This window comes from Panthera uncia, chromosome A2 (genome assembly GCF_023721935.1).
Source record: "Panthera uncia isolate 11264 chromosome A2, Puncia_PCG_1.0, whole genome shotgun sequence".
In the NCBI taxonomy this organism is placed as follows: domain Eukaryota; kingdom Metazoa; phylum Chordata; class Mammalia; order Carnivora; family Felidae; genus Panthera; species Panthera uncia.
The window spans coordinates 85,942,737-85,954,803 of NC_064816.1; positions in this window are offsets into that span (position 1 = coordinate 85,942,737).

Sequence of the window (12,067 nt, forward strand, 5' to 3'; positions counted from 1 at the left end):
ATTTCTAGTATGAGTGTTATAAAAGGGAAAATAAAGGGATTACTTGAACATATAGTCTTGAACAATGAGAAGGAAATGGCTGGGTAGTTTGCAAAAGTCTACTCATCGGAGAGGACCAAGTTCGAGCCCTTCATTGGGTTCTGCACCACTTGTGCTTCTCCTCCTCTCTCTCTCTCTCTCTCTCTCTCTCTCTCTGCCCCTCCCCTGCTTACGCTCTCTCTCTGTCTCTCAAAATAAATAACTAAAAAAAAAAAAAAGAAAAGAAAAGAAAAAGAAAAGAAAGGGAAGGGCATTGGAAAACTACCAATATGGCTAGTAAGTGTTCTTAAACTTTGTCATCAGGGCATAGCTTAAAAAACATGGCACATGGGGGCATCTGGGTGGCTCAGTTGGTTAAGTGTCTGACTCTCGTTTTCGGCTCAGGTCACGATTTCACAGTTTATGAGTTAGAGTCTTGTTCCGCTCTGGGCTGACAAAACACAGAGCCTGCTTGGGATTCTATCTCTGCTCTTTCTCTGCCTCTCTCTCTCAAAAATAAATAAATAAACATTAAAAAATGTGGCATATGAATGGCCCACTAACTTTAAGTAAATATATTTCCATTTTCAAAATAATAAATGTTAAAAATATTTTAATATAATTTTCTTGTTTTATACTCCTTTATGAATAATACTACTTGATTCTTTAGCATATCCACATTTGATTTTATTGTGAATAACTTGCACAGGGGATTAAATCTCTATATTATTTTTTATCGTTTTGCTCAATTTAAGACGTAAATATTATATGGGAAAGTGCCACTGAATTTGGAAAGGAACTCTGTTTGAATTAATCATGTGCCAATGAAATGTTTGAATACCAATTACATAAAGAATATCTACATACCTTAAGAACGAAAATCTGGTTACCCACAAAATACAGAATTATTTTGGCATTACTTGGCATTATCTACCACATTAAATGGTTAACAACAATTGATGATTGATGATTTCAGAATTTTAGGTAGAGTGATTTTAACACCAGAAAGCTATATCCTTGCGAAATAATATTAATTATAAGATTTAAAAAAGTTTTTGAAGGTCATGATTTAATAAATTATTTCATAACAAAATGCTTGTAGAAATAAGAACAGATGTTACCAACTTCAGTGATGGATTAAAAACACAAAAATAAAAATTAAAACCACCAAACTACCACGAAACTATTATGTTGAGAGTATAAAAGTCTTTCCTGAACATAGCATAAAACCTAGAGAACCCAGGCACAAATGGATGGCTCAGTTGGTTGAGTGTCTGACTCTTGATTTTGGCTCAAGTCATGATCTCAGGGATGTGGGATAGAGCCCTGTGTCGGGTTCCGTGCAAAGCGTGGAGCCTGCTTAAGATCCTCTCTCTCTCTCTCTCTCTCTCTCTCTCTCTCTCTCTCTCTCTCTCCCTCCCTCCCTCCCTCCCTCCCTCTGTCTCTGTCTCTCTCTCTCTCCTTATCTTCTCTTTCTCTTTCCCCTTCCCTCTCTCCTTCTTTCCCTTCTTCTCCTTCCCCTTCTCCTCCTCTTCCTCCTCTTTTCTTCTCCTTCCTCTTCTTTCTTCTTCTTCTCTCTGCCACTCTTCCCCACTTGTTCTTTCTCTATGTATAAAAATAAAAACAAATAATAAAAATAACCCTGGATAAACCAAAATAGCAACAATAAAATTTTAACATAAAAATATAAACAATTTATATATAAAAAGGTATTGTCAACTATTGAGAAAATATACTATGATATAAAAACATTTGTAGGGAAATCCATTAAAAACCTTATTATATAAACACTGTTTCGAATCCACAAAAGAAAGATTGGGATATTTATCTTAATACAATGCTCTATAGAAATATGTCTTTAGTGTACTCCTCTTCGGTAAATTCAAAAAGCTATCAAACATTTCTATTTTCTCATATATTTGACATTTGGTCTTTTCTATTATACCTCCTTAAAAGCTTTAGTTGGTATTCTAATTTGCAAATCATAACATCTTTCTTTAGTGTCTACCCTTGCAATGCCTCAGTGAGACAATCTTACTAACTTCACTTACTAAGGGGTGAAGGAAAAGGGCTGACCAAAGTATCTTTGGAAAGTAGTGTAGCCTATAAGGCTAAAACACATAGAACTATATATATGCTAAACTGTAATTGATAAAATTATTTTCCATGGAACATTAGTTACCAATTCTGAAAATGCTATACAAATATTCTGGAATTGAACAATTAAGTAAGTGGAATTTGGATGGTAGGAGCTTGTTGGAATGGAAATTTTCAAATAAGAAACTGGAGGAAGCTAGACTGATCTATGTACTAATGGATCAAAGCTGGTGACATCAATGTGTACTCAGATTTAGCTTAATGATAGATATTTTATTACATACAGAGATATTTATAGAATGCATCTGCACACAGGTTAGTATACAGATATATATTGCTTTGTTCTGTCAGCCTAGAGGGCCAAGAAGCAATGGCACAGTAGCACTCATGATACTTAGCACCTAGAGTTTTGTTTGTAAGTCCATTCTCTAAAAAAAGAAGCCTGAGCTCTTTGGTGAAATGCCTGATTCTAGAAGTAGGAAAAAAATAAGCAAGATGAGCCTAGAACACCTTGCAGTGCCAGAAGGTAGGAAAGCGACCACCTCCCAAAACTTGGCGAAATGTCAAAGGGATGTATTAGCCAGTGGAAAGGGCTCCCAATGACCAATGTTGAAACAATTTGAGAAAGAAATAGTATTGGATTAGAAAACAAAATTTAAAGTAAATATTCATAGGTTCATACTTCTGTAAGTAAATGATTGAGCAAACAAATGGGATAAAGTAGAAAATATCCGTGCAGAAGAATTTCAGGTAATTTATGTCAATACTCTAGTATTAAGGGCATGAGCATAACGCCCCACTCTCTAAATGCAGGCTTTGTGGTGTATTTTTTCCAAGAAGAATGGGATGGAAAGGAAAGGGAAAAAATAACTTTTCAGTGCAGAAACCTGGCAAAAACTATCTCAAACTAGGTAATCAAGGGTGACATTAATTATAAATTATGTTGATAGTTCATGCACTTAATATGATGTTATGAGATGATAATGGCACTTTGTGTTTTTCCTCCCCAAAACTTATCACACCAGTCTAATCATGAGGAAAAACAGCACATAAACACGAATTGAGAAATATTCTTCAAAATGCCCAACTAATAATTCTTAAAATTGTCAAGATTATCAAAAATAAGGAAAGTGAGGGGCGCCTGGGTGGCTTGGTGTTAAGCGTCCGACTTCGGCTCAGGTCATGATCTCACAGTCCGTGAGTTCGAGCCCCGCGTCGGGCTCTGTGCTGACAGCTCAGAGCCTGGAGCCTGTTTCAGATTCTGTGTCTCCCTCTCTCTCTGCTCCTCCCCTGTTCATGCTCTGTCTCTCTCTGTCTCAAAAATGAATAAACGTTAAAAAAAAATTTAAAAAAAAAATAAGGAAAGTGTGACAAACTGTCACAATAAAGAGTTGCCTAAAGGGACATGGGTATTCATATAATGTGGTATTCTGGGTAGATCCTGAAACAGAATAAACAAATTAGGGATAAACTGAGGAAAGCTGAATAAAGCACGCACTTTTGGTAGTAATAGCATGCAATTATTGGTTCATTAACTGGGATGAATGTGCCATACTAATCTAAGGTATTAATAATAAGGAAAACTGAGTGTGAGCTATACAAGGACTTTCTGTGCTGTGCATTGTTTTTGTAAATCTGAAACTTCTAAAATAAAATGAAGAGTTTACTAAAAATAATCTTTTTAATAAATTTTGTTTGAAGAATTGGTTATCTATGTACTAAAAAATCAGAGAGGATACAAAACATTTTTTAGAGTGAAATGAATCATGGAACTTAAAAGTGAGAACTAAAGATATGAGCTCTTTAGAAGAAAATGGGTGAACATATTTATTATTCTGGGTTAGGCAAAGATTTCCTAAATATGACACAAAAAGCATAAATCAAAAGCTTTTTAAAAATTGGTAAGTAGGGTAATCAAGGATAATCAATAAAATTAAGACTTATTGTTTGAAATGAACTCAATATAATAAGACCAAAAAGCAAGCCATTCACGTTATTACCTATAAAACATATAAGTAGTGAAAGAAAGGGGGGGGGTCAGAGAGAGACAGAGGGAGACACAGAATCCGAAGCAGGCTCCAGGCTCTGAGCTGTCAGCACAGAGCCGACGTGGGGCTCGAACTCACAAACCGCGAGATCATGACCTGAGCCGAAGTGGGACGCCCAACCATCGGAGCGCCCCCCAGACGCCGCTTACTTAAATTATTTTAGAGTGTTTATCAAGAAAGATAAGTTTATATAATATGCTATGTGAAGCAAAATCAAAACATTTCAGTGGAAATATAAACTCATATTATTTATAGCCTTATTGTGATGTTATCTAATTTAGTATAAATTATGAAAATATGTTCAAAAGATATAGTCTTTTTTTTTTTTTTCTTTTTTTTTTTTTTATTTTTGGGACAGAGAGAGACAGAGCATGAACGGGGGAGGGGCAGAGAGAGAGGGAGACACAGAGTCGGAAACAGGCTCCAGGCTCCGAGCCATCAGCCCAGAGCCTGACGCGGGGCTCGAACTCACGGACCGCGAGATCGTGACCTGGCTGAAGTCGGACGCTTAACTGACTGCGCCACCCAGGCGCCCCAAAAGATATAGTCTTAAGACCAGAATTCGGAGACATAATGAAACTTGTTTTACAAACTCTTCATTCTTTTTAGCTCTTTTCTACTGTTTCTTTACTCAATATTCTTTTAGCCTTAGTCAAGAGTTACCTTGAAAGAATTAATGGGCTTTTTCAAATATCCATCTTGAAACTATAAGAAACCATGTTCTTTGGATCAGTTTCTGTTATTTCACATTTTATACATATATTTTAGAAACCACAGATTAGAGGCATATTTCCCTTTCAGAAACATAACAGTTTGTACAAATCCAGTGTTATTAGTAGGCAATGCCACCAGCGGATGAGTCCTTAGAATATGATCATAACTCAAGTTTGCTTTAGAAACCACAGATCTGGCTTGAATTGAAAGTAACGGAATCAGCCTGGTGTGTTCCCTGAAGTTGGTCCAGCTTAGCATTTCCTAGAGAATTCCAAACTCCATTAGTATTATTAGTCATGACTTAGAATTATCTCTAAATTACTTAGTCAATTAATTGAACATATCTTCACAGGTTAACTCTTTCGAATGCTATTTTTCACTTTATCTATAAGGAAATTGTAACTGAGAAAGCCTGAATGATATGCCAGAGGTCATTAGGAGAGAGAGAGCTGTGCCTAGATGGCTCAGATGGTTAAGCATTCGACTTCAGATCAGGTCATGATCTCCTGGTTCATGAGTTTGAGCCTCGTGTCTGGCTCTGTGCTGACAGCTCAGAGCCTGGAGCGCGCTTCCCATTCTGTGTGTGTGTGTGTGTGTGTGTGTGTGTGTGTGTGTGTGTCTCCCTCCCCTGCTCATGCTCTGTCTCTCTCAAAAACGAATTAACATTGTAAAAATTAAAAAAAAAAAAAAGGAGAGAGAGAAAGAGAAAGTGAGGGGAAAGAGAGAGAGAGAGGGTGAAGAAGGGGAAGGAAGGAAGGAAGGAAGGAAGGAAGGAAGGAAGGAAGGAAGGAATTGATTCGGAGCAAAGAAAAGACAAGTATTAAGTTCCCAAATCCTTAGCTGTGTTCTTCACTTTTCACAACACTGCTAATGAATATGTGAGAGATTTGTGAGTCATGGATAAAATATGCAATTAAGTACCCAAGTGCGAATGCTGAAAACATGGAGAACTTTTCATGTTGTCTTCTATATGATTAAATTAGTAGGTTTTCCATGCTGGTAAACTTTAACATCTGTGAAATAAAAAAACCTCATATGTGATACAAAAACATAACTTACTAATGGAATATTTTTTTTTCTTGTTCATGACAAAAGTAAAAATATTTCATAATAGAAAGGAAGCTGTTCCATTCCTCATGAGCTGTATTGCCTAAACCATGTGTGCTGGCCATGAAAATCCACAGCTAATCCTGCCCTCTGGATCTTCCACCATGGTCGTGTTAAGGCCATGCTCACCTCAGGTAGCTCTCAGCCAGCCATGGAACCCGGCATGGCATCAAAGTAGGCCCGCTGGGGTGGGACTTGGAACTTCGCCTTCATGAGACTTAGCCTCCTGATCCCCGACCGTCCTAGTAGCAGGATCAGTCTCCTGAAATACACTTTTGATCTCTCCCCCCATTAAATCTATTTTATTTCCAATTCCATCTTGGCTCCTCTTCTTAAAGGCATGAACTAACACCCAGTTGCTCTTTGTAGCCCTGATCTTGAATTTGTGTATTTATAAAATAAAGGAAAACCTCTTTATTTTGCTGATCGAGTAGATTTCACTTTAATTTCACAAAGAAGGCGCTTTGAAAACGTGATCCCAAAGCTTGTACATATTTTCATCTGATCTAAGATGCGCTATTTCCGGTACAAGGAAAACCAAACAACATTGTCAGTAAACTATGAAATGCCAGCACTTATCAACTGTATTTCAACTCTAGAGATATAAAAGTGTGCGTTTTAGAATCAGTGAAAGTGATCATTGGTCTCATCATAAATGTTTCTCAATATAGATACCATGAAGCATACTGTTCATTTCTCATAGCTACTTTTGTGATGAATAGTCTTTTTTGTCTTGAAGAATATACATTAAAAAAAAAAATTCTCTGCTTGCTTAGTTCCAAACATTTGCTTACACATCTGGCTGCTCATAAGAAGAAACATAACAGTTTAATTATGCATATGCTGCATCTAGTTTAGAGCAGATGCCCTTGAGAAAAAAAATAAAGCTCTGAAAGTAAACTGATAATTGGATTTTATGAAGTGTTTTTATAATTTTCAGAATAACTTTTTTTTTAATTCATTAACTGACTTCTACCAGATTTCTAGGGGTAAATGAGTGTTTTTATTATCTTTTCACAGATGAGGAAATTGAAAAGTTAAGTAACTTCCGAAGGTCACACAGGAAAACAACCAAGGCCAGGTATATGCGGTCCAAGCTTTTGACCATTTGACAGGGCTGCCTTCAGAGTCTGCTTCTTATAAAGAATTATATTAGTTTTGCAAAAAAAAAAAAAAAGTCATTTTTAAAAGGTAATTAGTTACAGAAAACTCTGCTGAGACAACTTCAAGAATTGTACCAGTTTTAAGGGCTCTTGTCTTCCCTTCTACTTTGAAAGCTTTGAGAAAATTAAGAATGTTAGTTCAGGATAAATTTTCTGAACTTTGAGTCTCTTGGCTTTTACTCATTTACAAAATGTCATACTGATTATTTAAACTTTGTGGCTGTACTTTTGACAGATTTGCTATGGCAACACTCTTGGGGAAAACCTTGAGTAATGTTAACAAGTTCTAGACAACCAGTATGACATTAAACCTTGTAAATAGTGAAGGTGTCACCAGGAAGTACCCACCTGCCTGGCAAATAGCATAATAAAATACATCATGTGTGGGCTGGGGAAATGTCACTGCAGCAGGTTGGGTAGAAGCTAATTCCTCTCTTTGTCAGCAAACTTGTATTTTCTTTCATTTTTTTTTTCCCCCTTCCATCAATCATCTCAAATATTGCAGTGGAGAAATTTTCATAAGATTTCATAGAAAAGCTTGTTTTTTCTTTTTTAAATTCCTCTATCCTCTCTGCTTCATCATTTTCCCTTCTTTTACTTGTTTTTCAGAAAATAACGATCTGTCCTTTCCTAGTTCCTTCTTAGATATGTGTAGAAACAGTTCTTCCGCAAATGGATTCCACTGTGGAGATTGGATGACAGTCAACCAGCACATGGTCGTCATTCCTTAAGAAATTCTTTGGAAATCTCAAGCCTTCTTAGGACATTTGCATGTTTCTTCTCAACGTAATGCTATCAAATTTTTGGCTACTTAGTTTATTAGCAATAATATTTTTCTTTTTTTTTTTATTTTTTAATATATGAAATTTACTGTCAAATTGGTTTCCATACAACACCCAGTGCTCATCCCAAAAGGTGCCCTCCTCAATACCCATCACCCACCCTGCCCTCCCTCCCACCCCCCATCAACCCTCAGTTTGTTCTCGGTTTTTAACAGTCTCTTATGCTTTGGCTCTCTCCCACTCTAACCTCTTTTTTTTTTTTTTCCTTCCCCTCCCCCATGGGTTTCTGTTACGTTTCTCAGGATCGACATAAGAGTGAAACCATATGGTATCTGTCTTTCTCTGTATGGCTTATTTCACTTAGCATCACACTCTCCAGTTCCATCCACGTTGCTACAAAAGGCCATATTTCATTCTTTCTCATTGCCACGTAGTATTCCATTGTGTATATAAACCACAATTTCTTTATCCATTCATCACTTGATGGACATTTAGGCTCTTTCCATAATTTGGCTATTGTTGAGAGTGCTGCTATAAACATTGGGTACAAGTGCCCCTATGCATCAGTACTCCTGTATTCCTTGGATAAATTCCTAGCAGTGCCATTGCTGGGTCATAGGGTAGGTCTATTTTTAATTTTCTGAGGAACCTCCACACTGCTTTCCAGAGCGGCTGCACCAATTTGCATTCCCACCAACAGTGCAAGAGGGTTCCTGTTTCTCCACATCCTCTCCAGCATCTATAGTCTCCTGATTTCTTCATTGTGGCCACTCTGACTGGCGTGAGGTGGTATCTGAGTGTGGTTTTGATTTGTATTTCCCTGATAAGGAGCGACGTTGAACATCTTTTTATGTGCCTATTGGCCATCCGGATGTCTTCTTTAGAGAAGTGTCTATTCATGTTTTCTGCCCATTTCTTCACTGGTTTATTTGTTTTTCGGGTGTGGAGTTTGATGAGCTCTTTATAGATTTTGGATACTAGCCCTTTGTCCGATGTGTCATTTGCAAATATCTTTTTCCATTCCGTTGGTTGCCTTTTAGTTTTGTTGGTTGTTTCCTTTGCTGTGCAGAAGCTTTTTATCTTCATAAGGTCCCAGTAATTCACTTTTGCTTTTAATTCCCTTGCCTTTGGGGATGTGCCGAGTAGGAGATTGTTACAGCTGAGGTCAGAGAGGTCTTTTCCTGCTTTCTCCTCTAAGGTTTTGATGGTTTCCTGTCTCACATTCAGGTCCTTTATCCATTTTGAGTTTATTTTTGTGAATGGTGTGAGAAAGTGGTCTAGTTTCAACCTTCTGCATGTTGCTGTCCCGTTCTCCCAGCACCATTTGTTAAAGAGACTGTCTTTTTTCCATTGGATGTTCTTTCCTGCTTTGTCAAAGATGAGTTGGCCATACGTTTGTGGGTCTAGTTCTGGGGTTTCTATTCTATTCCATTGGTTTATGTGTCTGTTTTTATGCCAATACCATGCTGTCTTGATGATTACAGCTTTGTAGTAGAGGCTAAAGTCTGGGATTGTGATGCCTCCTGCTTTGGTCTTCTTCTTCCAAATTACTTTGGCTATTCGGGGCCTTTTGTGGTTCCATATGAATTTTAAGATTGCTTGTTCTAGTTTCGAGAAGAATGCTGGTGCAATTTTGATTGGGATTGCATTGAATGTGTAGATAGCTTTGGGTAGTATTGACATTTTGACAATATTTATTCTTCCAATCCATGAGCAGGGAATGTCTTTCCATTTCTTTATATCTTTTTCAATTACCTGCATAAGCTTTCTATAGTTTTCAGCATACAGATCTTTTACATCTTTGGTTAGATTTATTCCTAGGTATTTTATGCTTCTTGGTGCAATTGTGAATGGGATCAGTTTCTTTATTTGTCTTTCTGTTGCTTCATTGTTAGTGTACAAGAATGCAACTGATTTCTGTACATTGATTTTGTATCCTGCAACTTTGCTGAATTCATGTATCAGTTCTAGCAGACTTTTGGTGGAGTCTATCGGATTTTCCATGTATAATATCATGTCATCTGCAAAAAGCGAAAGCTTGACTTCATCTTTGCCAATTTTGATGCCTTTGATTTCCTTTTGTTGTCTGATTGCTGATGCTAGAACTTCCAGCACTATATTAAACAACAGCGGTGAGAGTGGGCATCCCTGTCGTGTTCCTGATCTCAGGGAAAAAGCTCTCAGTTTTTCACCGTTGAGGATGATGTTAGCTGTGGGCTTTTCATAAATGGCTTTTATGATCTTTAAGTATGTTCGTTCCTTCTATCCCAACTTTCTCCAGGGTTTTTATTAAGAAAGGTTGCTGGATTTTGTCAAAGGCCTTTTTCTGCATCGATTGACAGGATCATATGGTTCTTCTCTTTTGTTTTGTTAATGTGATGTATCACGTTGATCGATTTGCGAATGTTGAACCAGCCCTGCATCCCAGGAATGAATCCCACTTGATCATGGTGAATAATTCTTTTTATATGCTGTTGAATTCGATTTGCTAGTTTCTTATTGAGAATTTTTGCATCCATATTCATCAGGGATATTGGCCTATAGTTCTCTTTTTTTACTGGGTCTCTGTCTGGTTTAGGAATCAAAGTAATACTGGCTTCATAGAATGAGTCTGGAAGTTTTCCTTCCCTTTCTATTTCTTGGAATAGCTTGAGAAGGATAGGTATTATCTCTGCTTTAAACGTCTGGTAGAACTCCCCTGGGAAGCCATCTGGTCCTGGACTCTTATTTGTTGGGAGATTTTTGATAACCGATTCAATTTCTTCGTTGGTTATGGGTCTGTTCAAGCTTTCTATTTCCTCCTGATTGAGTTTTGGAAGAGTGTGGGTGTTTAGGAATTTGTCCATTTCTTCCAGGTTGTCCAATTTGTTGGCATATAATTTTTCATAGTATTTCCTGATAATTGTTTGTATCTCTGAGGGATTGGTTGTAATCATTCCATTTTCATTCATGATTTTATCTATTTGGGTCATCTCCCTTTTCTTTTTGAGAAGCCTGGCTAGAGGTTTGTCAATTTTGTTTATTTTTTCAAAAAACCAACTCTTGGTTTCATTGATCTGCTCTACAGTTTTTTTTAGATTCTATATTGTTTATTTCTGCTCTGATCTTTATTATTTCTCTTCTTCTGCTGGGTTTAGGCTGCCTTTGCTGTTCTGCTTCTATTTCCTTTAGGTGTGCTGTTAGATTTTGTATTTGGGATTTTTCTTGTTTCTTGAGATAGGCCTGGATTGCAATGTATTTTCCTCTCAGGACTGCCTTCGCTGCGTCCCAAAGCATTTGGATTGTTGTATTTTCATTTTCGTTTGTTTCCATATATTTTTAAATTTCTTCTCTAATTGCCTGGTTGACCCACTCATTCATTAGTAGGGTGTTCTTTAACCTCCATGCTTTTGGAGGTTTTCCAGACTTTTTCCTGTGGTTGATTTCAAGCTTCATAGCATTGTGGTCTGAAAGTATGCATGGTATAATTTCAATTCTTGTAAACTTATGAAGGGCTGTTTTGTGACCCAGTATATGATCTATCTTGGAGAATGTTCCATGAGCACTCGAGAAGAAAGTATATTCTGTTGCTTTGGGATGCAGAGTTCTAAATATATCTGTCAAGTCCATCTGATCCAATGTATCATTCAGGGCCCTTGTTTCTTTATTGACTATGTGTCTAGATGATCTATCCATTTCTGTAAGTGGGGTATTAAAGTCCCCTGCAATGACCACATTCTTATCAATAAGGTTGCTTATGTTTATGAGTAATTGTTTTATATATCTGGGGGCTCCGGTATTTGGCGCATAGACATTTATAATTGTTAGCTCTTCCTGATGGATAGACCCTGTAATTATTATATAATGCCCTTGTTCATCTCTTGTTACAGCCTTTAATTGAAAGTCTAGTTTGTCTGATATAAGTATGGCTACTCCAGCTTTCTTTTGGCTTCCAGTAGCATGATAAATAGTTCTCCATCCCCTCACTCTCAATCTAAAGGTGTCCTCAGATCTAAAATGAGTCTCTTGTAGACAGCAAATAGATGGGTCTTGTTTTTTTATCCATTCTGATACCCTATGTCTTTTGGTTGGCGCATTTAATCCATTTACATTCAGTGTTATTATAGAAAGATACGGGTTTAGAGTCATTGTGATGTCT